Source organism: Chanodichthys erythropterus, chromosome 5 (genome assembly GCF_024489055.1).
Source record: "Chanodichthys erythropterus isolate Z2021 chromosome 5, ASM2448905v1, whole genome shotgun sequence".
NCBI classification, from domain to species: Eukaryota; Metazoa; Chordata; class Actinopteri; order Cypriniformes; family Xenocyprididae; genus Chanodichthys; species Chanodichthys erythropterus.
This window is the reverse complement of record NC_090225.1, coordinates 10,772,875-10,785,374: the sequence shown is the minus strand read 5'-3', so window position 1 is coordinate 10,785,374 and position 12,500 is coordinate 10,772,875.

Sequence of the window (12,500 nt, the reverse complement as noted above, 5' to 3'; positions counted from 1 at the left end):
ATGGAGAGGCACAATTACATGACATTTTAGGTTGAAGAGGCGCTCTTTGTTTTTTTAGTACGGTAACTAATGTGCTTACTCACAGAATCAGACACTACTGTTTTTTATATAACACATTTTCCGTTATGTATTATGATGTTTGGTTTGTTGGTCCATTAGGTAGGATTGCTTTCACAGAGTTTGTTTGAAAGCGCACCAATACCACCTCTTCAAGGACGTCTTTGTATGCTTGTTTAGTCCGCTTTTGGTGCATTCACACCTGCCCAAATGAACCGCACCAAGGGGACATTGAACTCTAGTGTGATTCAACCAAACTAAATGAGGCAGGTGTGAAAGCACACTAAATGGCACTACAGAGGTCATCGGACATTTAATGTCATCGGCCGAACAGGAAAACTCTATTCACTAATCCGCTTTCACAGCCTCATTGTGTTTATAATCATGTTCTTGAAAACTATTCAGGGAACTTTCAGGGAAAACTTTCTCAAACTTTCAGGGAAAATGTTTTCGGGGGAAAAAAGTTGTTGGTGGTGACTTTGAAAACATGCAAGTAGTTTGTTTATACTTTAGCATTTTGCTTGAGCCGACAGTATTTAGGTTCTAAAATTCATAAGCGTGGTGTTCATCTTTGAAGAATATCAAGATGAACAAAATTTGTAAAAAATCATAAACTTTTGTTGTTCTCAGAGCTTATTTTCTGCAGTTATCCAAAATCCAATGTAAAAATTCTGTTGGGTTATTGTCGAGGGAACCATAGTGATGTGACTTTCCGATCAGTTACATACTCTTTTGAATAAGTACTTATTTTGAATAATTACTTTGGAACTGCTAAATAAGTATGTTCTATATAGTATGAATGTTTGTAGTATGAATGTAATCTGGACATTCTACATCCACCATATTGTCACTGTCATGTGACTTACTAACGTCAGTTGTGTCACTGCCATTCACAAATCCTCTCCCGTGGCCTCATGGGATAGTAAAGTGTCCATTTTATGTGCACTACAGAAAGTAGTAGGTCATCCTGGTACTTTTTGCCTACTCTTTTATGGATACAATGAATTTGGACATACATCTTTTGTCACATACTGTTTTTCGCCTACTATATAGTAGGGAAGTAAGTGATTTTGGATGCAGCCTTAGTGATACTACTACTTGTTTTTCCTCCAAAATTATGTCACTTCCTGTATGATGATGTGGTTTATGTTAATTAAGGGATTTTACAAAAGATTAACAGGATAGAAAGTGATATTGTGTGCTATCAATTGATTACTATCGGAATCAACATTCTCAATTTGTTTAAAACATTTTGAATAGAAAAGGGGAAAATAGAAGTAACACCTGGAGTATTTCTTAATAAGTTTCCTGTTTTCCTAGATAATATGATTTTCATCTCGAGACATGATGGGGACATGAAAACGTACTTCATGTCAGGAATGACCCTCGTCTCTTCTGCTCTCCTCTGGCCTGTTCTGCTCGGGGTGCTGCCCATGGGAGCTCAACCGTGAGCTGTTCCTTCTTTAGAGATGAATGATGATTGGCTCTGGCGTCCCATGTGTTACTCCGTCCCCATAAATCACACCATGACTGGGATTTGGCTGTAGGGTGGAAAGGCTGAGCGGGTAGAACGAGAGAGAGAAAGAATGTACATTTTGAAGTGAAGGTGACCTGTTGAATTGGAATTAGAAATCTGAAGGCACCACAAAATACGCACACACAAACATTAAAACATACACAAACATTGCATATAGATAAGTTTTTATACACTTTATTAATGAATTTAGCTTTCTGTCTGATTGTAGTTTGTAATAATAGGCCTATTATTTAGAAATAAAGCTGCACAGATGGATATGCAGCCTGTTTACTCTCTTGCACACACACGTGTGCACACACACACACATACACAACCCACTCTCAAAATTACCCGCCTCCTTCAAAGGTCCTTGAGAGAGATGTCACGGCTCACACGATCTTGTTCTTTATTGAAAAGGAAGAATAAAAAGCTTTATTATGAATATATTGATTTCCTGCTAGCCAGAAAAATCCTTGATATAAATTCATATTGATTTTTTTAAATACAATACCTGCGCTTTGTTTATTAAACCCATTTTGTTGGCAGATCGCATGCATAATTAAATGCACACATGTACGTGTGTTGTGATTGGAGTCGCTGCTTTTTAAATAACACTACAAGCATGTTTCGTCCAGCCCTCATCATCTTCTGAGGCCATTTCCTGTGAGCTGTGCCGAAAGATATTACTCAACATTACCTCTGAGACATAATGACTTGTAATTGTCCTCACGCAGGTCATCCGTCTTCCGTAGCTCACAGATATTACCGCTTACGGTCTCCGGTTCAGTCACGCGATGATGCCAGCTGCTGTAGTTCCATCCGTCCGATCCTTTATTTCAGTGTCCCACGCTTCTTTGTGCCAAAAGCTTGACAGGAGCAAGACACCATTTATAACAGTATCCCACGTACCCGCATACTTCCATTCTGAAAGAAGTCTGACCCCACAGCTATCGTGAGGTTAAGGTTAAGAGATGTTTTTCTTTACAAGAGCTTCTTGTGAGCTAGGTATCAAGGTACAGTACCCCATTTTGGATACTTTGAATTAGACTCGCAATGCTTTAGGCTTTAAAACAGTCACTTCTCATGATGTTCAGCTCTTGGTTTGTACAAAATGTAAGTCACATCCACTGTCAAAAAAAATGTGTCAAAGTCAAATAGGTCACATCCACTGTCGAAAAAATGTGCAATACTTGTACCTTTAGGGGTACAACAGCATGTTACTAGGGAAGTATCCCCAAAAGGATGATTTTGTACCTTATCTGTCCTTAAAGGGTGCATGTTAGTAATATTACCTACTACTATTAACCTTTTAGGGGTGCAAAGTTAAAGGGAACTGGTCCAGTGTCAAGCTGTTGTACCCCTAAAGAAATGCCAGTGTTGGAATTAGTACTTACCACATATAATACTTCCACAGGAATGATCTGTTGTGGAATTGTTGTTTTCAGCTGTATAAATGTTTGTGTAAACAGTTTTCCTGTAACACACCAGCAAATATGTCAAAATTCCAGTCAGAAGTGAAGATGTGTCTTGGAAATGCTTTAGCCAATTTTTTTATAAATTTGAGGAAGATTTTCAAACCTTGCCAAATGAAAGTTTTCAAATAGATGCTACATATTCAAAGCATTCCTGCAGCTCAAGGTCATGGGTTTGATTCCCAGGGAATGAAAGGGCTGATAGAAATGTATAAATGCAATGTAAGTCACTTTGGATAAAAAATACCTTCCAAATGCATGAATATAAATATAATTTTAGGAGAAACATCTAAGAGAACTTAAATGAAACACACCTCAGAGCTCTATTAAAGTGTTAGTTCACTCAAAAATAAAATTTCTTTCATTAATTACTCACCCTACTCACACAAATTAAGATATTTTTGCTGAAATCCGAGAGGTATATGGCTTGTCCATAAACAGCAATATAATCACCACTTTCAAGGTCCAGAAAGGTACTAAAGACATTGTTAAAATGGTCGACAAGACTACAGTTGTTCAACCTTAATTTTATGAAGGGATGAGAATACTTGTGCAAAAACAAAACAAAAATAATGGCTTTATTAAAAAATCTCTTCTCTTCCCTGTCATTATCCTTACGCAGTTAAGCACAGTGAAGGCTTCCGTATTTATGTCCAAATGCCGGCACAGTACTGGCCAATGCTGCACACGTGAGCAGCACGATGCATGTGTGATGCTGATGCAGGAGCCAGCCAATAATGAGTTGGCATTCTGACATAGAACCTGGAAGCACTGGACGTAAAAAACGTATGAGAACGACACAGAAGAGAAGATATTGTTGAAAATGTTTTTGCGCCCAAAAATTATTCTCATCGCTTCTTAAAATTAAGGTCGACTGTTTTAACGATGTCTTTAGTACCTTTTTGGGCCTTGAAAGTGTTGATTATATTGCTGTCTATTGACGAGTCATTTATCTCTCAGATTTCATGAAAAATATCTTAATTTGTGTTCCGAAGATAAACGAAGGTCTTACGGGTGTGTCATTTTTGGGTGAACTAATGATCTACCAAAGAGCAACTTCTGGAGCCGTGATGCTCATGTTGCAGATTGTTCCCCGTCCACTGTTCTGTCACTATAAAGGTGAACGGAAATAAAGAAGTTGTTTTGTAAAGAGTGTAATAGAGTGTTTGTCTTTATGTTTACAGCAGTTCTGTCTGGGACACACCAGAGTCTTCACCTTCTCCCTGGGATCGTCCAGCTGCTCGGCACCATCTGCCTGACATTCCTCCTTAGATGATACAGATACCCCTGAGCACACACCGCCAGCGTAGAACGCCCCCCGCGGCAGCAATAAGAACTGCCCCGACATGTGACCACCCTTCCTGCTGCTGCCTTCCTCATTTCATCCTGTGTGTCCTGCTTCTCATGTCCTCTGTCCTTACCTCACTGCACTTCTTATCATTACTTGTGTCTACTTTTTCTTTGGTATCATCTTTGTGGTCACTTGTTGAGCTTTTACATGCTTTGTGGCACCTTTTATGTTTTATATAAGCATAATCTCAGTTAATGTTGATCATTTCTGCCCATATGTCTTGACATCTTCACCTAATCTGCCCCGTTTCCCGTTTATGTATCCGACACGCCAATGTGTCAACTGTTACCAAAGATGACGGAGGGCTTACAGGATGAACAGATGGCTGAAAGAGTGACGAGGACGTCCTTTCCCCAAATGAACTACTTTTTCCACTGACTCAAGTGCATGGAGATGCAATTTCCTTAAGACGTTAAGATTGCAAGGAATAATGTGAGCAGGAACGGAGGAGTGAAACGAGTGGTCACGAAGTTACTGATGGACCTGTACATGCACGTGTATATGATGTATTGGAAAGTATCGAGCTACAGAAAAGACAAACGGACTCCGATTGCAACTTCTAGGACTATGACAATGTGAAACTAAAGAAGCACAAATTTATATCTTTTTTTTTTTTAAATTTTGGTTCCTTTACGTGGTATTCCGTCAGTCTGGGTTTGCTGTACACTTCTTGTCCTTTGGCTTTCTTTACAGTGTGCCACTGCTGCATTGCCGTTCAGTTTGTTATGGGGTAGAATTTGGTTCTGAAAATGACACAATGTGAACTTTGGACCAGAAGAGCATCAGTTACCTCACCCTCAATTTACAAGATTCATAAAGCACTTGGACAAACTTGTGAGAACGATTACTTTAGCTTCAATCAAACTGCCAGGAGAGTGTTAGTTCTCACTGGGTCAGTTGTTCTCCTTCAGCAATAGGACTGTACCTCTGACTGCAATGAACGTTCTCCTCTTCATGGATATGGGCACATGGATTCCAACAGAAGACAGACAAACTGCACTCTTGGCTTTGATTCAAGAATGTCATTTTGCATAGCATTAGAGAGAAATCGCATGTACATTCAAGCTCTTCAAGGGTTACCATTAACAAACTATTTTATTTTGCAAGTTTTGAGATGGCAGCAAACAGTTGACATGAAAAGTTGTGCTAAAAGACACAATGTTTATCGCTGAAGCATCCTACAGTAATGCTGCATTCCATTTACATCGGAAAGTTGAAATTTCCAGCTTCCTACTTGGAAAACTGCAATAGATTGCCACTTGAAGTCACTTGAACTTTGGTAAGAGGGTGGATCAGAGTCCTGCTCGGGTCCTGTTTGGTAAACCTTCACCCAACATAGTAATAATTTAACAGAAAAAAATGTGAGAATGTGCATCCATTGAGTAAACAATACAAAACATTTGCTTACATCATGCAAGCTTATATAGGCTATTTTGAACAAATGTGCATAAATCACACCATAGGCTATACAGATGCTTAGGTCTCCATAAATTAAAAGAAAATATAGCCAAATGTGATTGAGCCTTTATAGTATCGGGGACATTTTGGCAGATTCACTCTGCATTTAAATGTGGTTGTCTCTCCTGAAACGCTGCAGTGTATGCGTGGCCATTGGTCCTCTTAGCGACGCGATTGGCTAGAATGCTCAACGCTGCAAATCGCATTTTAATTAGAAACCTTTGACGGTCTTCACACTACAGAACGTGAACACATATAAGCATGGGACCGTTTGAAAGCAGCTGTCCATCAGCGGGTACCGAATTGAGTCGAAAAAGTCTTGGCTACCGGACCTGCGGTCCACCCATGCCTATTGATTCCCGACCCGCACCGCAAATGACAACGTAAATATTATTCCACCCGTTACATCGAATATTAGTGGTCCACCCGTCAGGTACCCGTCTGCGTGCAGGACTCTGGGTGGCATCCAGTGAGATGCACACAGTTTTAATGATAAAAATTCACTTTTAAGCAAATAAAATACATCAATAGGTCAAAGTTCCTACGTTAAATGATGATAAAACATGATTAGCAAACATCTGCATATAAATAATCATACACCTGCGGAACAAATGCTAGCGCTGTGTAGCCTCATTTATCTTCCAATTTGGTTACTATAAGACTTCTTTGTTGACAATCAAGATCTGTACAGCAAACAGTAGCATTGCCATTATATTTTCATATACATAACCTTTCAAACTTTAGGCAAGAGAGATATCAAGTCGGAGATATCAAGTAGGAATATCCCAAGTCTGACTTCAAATGGAATGCAGCATAAATCACAGATGCCAATGGATTAAGATTCAGATGCAATATGTTGTTATTGAGGATTTTACCTTCAAAAGCTTCGAAATGTAGGCAACCTTCCCTGGAACTCTTTTTAAAATAAGTCACATCATGGAAAATAACATTTAAGCACATGGTTGCAGTTCAGTAGCAATATGTGACGTTCAAGCAAAGAGTGCGAGCAAATACCAGGACTGTGTGTGTTCGGTCCTTTCTGAAAGTTCAAGTACTCTGCTTAGCTTCATCACATCTATCATCATTGCAAGGGAAGGGCATAAGAGCATGTGACGAAAAGAAGGAACCGTTTGTGCCTCTGTTTGAGTGTCCTTTATGAGATTTGCGTACGCTTAGATGTTATGGTGCAATCGTATATACGGTATATATATATTTCAATTGCTTTGCTCTAGTATTACTCATACTCGTAGTTCCATCCACAGTGGAGCTTTAAGGTAAGTCTGTTTACAAACATAAAATGCGCAAAATGATTTCCCGGCTTGTAATATCCGCACACGCTCATATTTAACCAGTTCATATTTATCCTAATGTGGCATACGTCTGTCGCTGTTGAAGAGATTATCATAGACTCGCTCCTCAGGTAAATCCATAGGTAACAGGGACAGGGCCTGGAATAATTCATCCCCAATCCAGGTTCTCCTACAGTTAAAGACACTCCCGCGGCTGTAATACTGTTCCTTGTGTATGTTACCGTAAACACTCTGAACTCTTGCACAATGCCTTCACTACATGTCATGTATAATCAGATATTGTTTATAATCCATGCTATGATTAATAGGACCTATTACAGGACGCAAACGATTAGATTTAAAGCAAAATGAGAGTGAAACAATAAATGGAGGGTTATGTTGCAGGATATTGTGCATTGTACCTTGTTACATATTCCGTATGTTTCCTTCTGTTGCTTTTTGATATTCCGATGTGTGTTTGGTGACATCCCAGTATTATCCAGAAGCCATCACCCCTGTCTGCTACTATTTTATTTTGTATTCAGACTGTTTGTTTAAATTGATCTTGGATACAACTTTATATATACACATCAATGATTAGAGGCAAAAGCAGGATGTAAGTAATGTGCAATATATGATGACGATGGAAGTTTTATCACGCGGTTCAATGTCCAGCTCAACACAGGAAGTGCACCCTGATGACAAGCAAGTGAATGTGAACCTTATTAGAATGTGAAATCTTCCTTTTTTGAATCGTAAATGTGCAGAATTCAGTGGAATGCATTTGAATATGGCATAATGTGTTAAGCCGAGATGGAAGTGATTAGCTTAATAAAATTTGCATAGTCAAATTAGCCAAAATGTGAGAAATGAACACAGGAATTTGTAGAAGTTTGTGAATGATGGCTGGAAATTCTATGCAGCCTACATTCTTGTGCCTGTAACCATAGTGACGGAATACAAGAGAACATATGAAATTTGAATCTTAATTTTTATTCTAAACTGTTTGACATTTTAGAAGACTCCTAATGTTTTCATCATCAAATACTTTTCTCCTCCCCAACACTTAACAGCCAGTTTCATTCTGTGACTATATATTTTCACTATTTTCTAGCATTTTTTGACAGCTGTATTCTGTTATTGTGTTGGCATGTGAATGTAGCCACTATCTGAAGACGTCATCAGGTTGTAAAAGAGAATTGTGAAGGGTGAGCACATTTTTTTGCAATATATTTTATGTGGCATTTGTATTTAATTGAAAGATCACGGGTCAATGAGAAGTCAGATTATTACTGACTGTCATGCTACCAATGGGATATCAAATTGTGAATTTTGACACATCTTTTGTTTTTGTCACTCACTTGTGTGTTCATCTACCACCGTTGTCTACTCATTATGTCCAAATGCATGACTCAAGTACGATCAGAGAATGAAGCATAACAACACATGTAGCATTATCTGTTTGAGTACAGGTAGACGTCAGTAGAATGTGCCATTAAAAAGGCCATTTCCTGTTCCACCTGGAGGAAGTCAGTAGATTCCCATCTATAGGTTACGGTTAGCTATAGATCTTACTGCCACTTGCCCTTTTAGCTTCTATGATTGATTACTGTTATACTATATCGTTTGAGAGTCGATATGGGTGAATCTCACAAAGACATATCCAGGTCATATTTCATCCCTATATATATATATATATATATATATATATATATATATATATATATATATATATATATATATATATATATATATATATATATATAAAATTGCAAAAAATCTCAACTTTATTTTCATATATTTTTTTTTTGTAATTCGATGATGAATTCATGATTGATTGTCACTTCTGTAATACAGTAAAACAGAATAACTTTGCATAACAAAGCATTGTTGGCAGTGCAACATATATAATAATGACATACTTGTACTTTATTATTTTTTTATTTAAATTTATTTTTTCCATTACAGAAATGGGAATGTGGTAGGGAAAGGTACTTATTTGTGATAAAAAAAAAAAAAAAAATGCCACAATGCTTCCCAAATGCTTTAAAAGACTTTTAATTCTTAAATTTGAATTTTGAAATATGATCTAGACATGTTCTGGACATGATTTTTTGATTCAGTTGTGCATTTAAAGGGATAGTTCACCCAAAAATGAAAATTCTGTCATTAATTACTCACCCTCATGTCGTTCCACACCCGTAAGACCTTCGTTCATCTTCAGAACACAAATAAAGATATTTTTGATAAAATCCGATGGCTCAGTGAGGCCTGCATCAACAGCAAGTTAATTAATTAATTTCAAATGCCCAGAAAGCTACTAAAGACATGTTTAAAACAGTTCATGTGACTACAGTGGTTCAACTTTAATGTTATGTGTGCCAAAAAAATTATTATTAAAAAAGTTATTCAACAATATCTAGTGATGGGCGATTTCAAAACTTTACGAATTTTTTTGTTTCGAATCAGTGGTTCGGAGCATTTATCAACTGCCAAAGTCACGTGATTTCAGTAAACAAGGCTCATAACATTAAGGTTGAACCACTGTCTGGGTGTTTGAATCTGTAAATTATCTTGCTGGCAATGCATGACTCACTGAGCCATCGTATTTGATCAAAAAATATCTTAATTTGAGTTCTGAAGATGAACAGAGGTCTTACGGGTGTGGAACGACATGAGGGTGAGTAATTAATGACAGAATTTTCATTTTTGGGTGAACTAACCCTTTAATAAAATATAACAACAGAATCCTGTGACCAAACCTGAAGGTCCTTCTGTGAAAGTCACCAACACACACTCACAAAACCAATCACAAGACTGCTGAAGAATGTCTGTCGGTGTTGAATTGATCATTAGTGGGCGGCGCAGCTCTGATCAGCTGTGTTGTCGTATGCAAAGTGTTCAGACAAGAGAGAGAGAGAGTTTCTGTTTTGTTGTTTTGTTTTTCGTTTGTATGTATATTTGTTTGTTTTTAGATATACCAGTGCACAAGTGAGAGAGCAACTTGTAGTGCTGGATGTTGTATATTCTCTGTCATGTAATGAACTATTTTAGAGGAAAAATATATTTGAAATATGACTCCAATATGTATAAATAAACAACCATGAAAGATCTGCATTGTGTGGTCGTGTTCCTAAACCCGGCTCACTAAAACTGTCATAAACGCTCAGATTATTATTCAGCGACATAGGCGAAACACAAGGTTGTTATGGCCTGAAGAATCTGTTACAAACATGATGCTTAAAAACATCACGCCGCATCTGTTAATCAAGTGCTCGTTCGCACGCGCCGCAGGGGTCTTTAGCACTGACGACCCTGAAAGAAGATCCCAATTTACACCACTTGCACAAAAAAAACATTACTGAAAATTGAAAACTATTTAGTAAAAGCATAGCAAACATATTTTTGTGATAGGACAATTTTTTGGTCCTTGCATCTTAAATATGATGATTAATCTCATTGCATGAGTCGTTTACCAACAATGTCGCAATATCAAGCATTTCTCACTGGATTCTTCCAAGATCTAATAATCTGCGCTGCTGTTCACATGAAAAATTTACCTTGCTCATACACTCATATATACATCATATACTTATCTATAGGGCACAAATCGATGAACGTGATTTGACCAAGTGCATCTTTGTTGATCCTGGAGCAACATTAGATTTGGGGGACAAGTTTGCAGTTTATGTCAAGTTTAAGCTTACAACCAGGGTTAGGTCCTTTTACATCATTTCCCTCTGATTTTAGGGATAAGGTTTAGGGGTATGTGTAGGGATTGGGTTAGGATTACATTTTTTTAAAGGAATGTTTTTCCAGGATCAACAAAATATGTCGCTGACTGGCACAAATCATATGGACTATGTTTTTGGTCTTCAACATTTCTCTGTGTTCCATGGATGAAAACCATATGGTTTTGGAAGATGAGGGTCAGTAAATGATGACAGGATTTTCAGTTTTGGGTGAAATGTTCTTATAAGTCTCCTGAGCAATTAAAGGGTAACCGTTGAGCAATACCATTTCCTTTTGGGGTTCATTTTTTATTGCATTTCTTTCTATTGTATTTTCTCTTTCTCTTTCTTATATATTTATATATATATATATATAATTATTATTATTATTATTATTTATTTATTTTTTTTTTTACCTCATTCTTCCACCTCATCTCTTTCTATGGACTCTCATTTGTCCCCTGTTCTCTCTCTGTCTGTCAGTACGTCTATATTTACCCATCCTTCCCCTCCTACACGCATTCATCCTCCTGCACTGAGACTACAAACTCGATGACACTTGATCACATTTAAGTTTATCCTTAGACACCATCATCTTTCTTAGAGCTTGAGAAAGCAGGACATGACAGTACAAGGTGCTTACATGGAAATATGATGTCCTGTCACTAAAAAAAAGAAGCAAGAAAACATGCCTCGCTTGTCGGTTTACGCTTGACTGACTTCCAATCGAGGAGTTTAATTGCTGGTCGCTATGCTGCATCAACGCTGCATTCGAACAGAGGAGGAAAAAAATGAGTGGAGACGCCTCAGTGGCTACAGCATTTCAGAGATGGTTATTAAAGAGTGCTCAGAAACCAGCCGGATGAACTCTGCTACACATGATTTAAGCGCTCACATCTCTTTATAATCAAATGCTCGGATGAAAGCACCTCCTGCCCCTTGACAATACTGAACTGTCACATGCTAACCAGCTAATGACTAATTAGTTCATTTCCACACTAATCCATGTAGTTACCTGGGACACCAACTAAAAATCAATTACATTTATTGCCTTCACAAGTCAAATATTAGAAAAACACTCAAAGACTCAAATGTTTTGTTTCTTTAAAGGGGCTACAGTATATGCAAGAATATTAATGTAGGCTTTGTTATTGCCAATGTGTGAAAGGCTTTTAACAAACAAACAAACAAACAAACAAACAAAAAAATCCTCAACTTCCTATGTTGTCTATGAAAGCCTGTTGACTGATTTTTATGTGAAGGACTCTGGACGTTTTTTTTTTTTTCCAGGAAAATCGAAAGCATGTGATGTTTACGCACTCTCCCAAAGTTTTTCTTTGTCTACAGTGAAAGTGTGCAACACGAGCTAATGTCAACTTACATATGGAATCCACTAATGTTGATTAGTTAACAATAACAGTGTTAATCTGTAGTTTAAACAACATTTATTGGACAGTTCATGACAGATTTTGTTGCTGATTTGAAATGTTATTGTGAGTTCGTCAAGCAGTTTTTGAGATTTTAGGATTCCCCCATTCAAATAGATAGGACTTGGTCTTGGATGGAAAAAGCTACTTAACAGGCTAATTATTAAGCTGCTTATTGATTTGTATCTTGTTTGCAAAA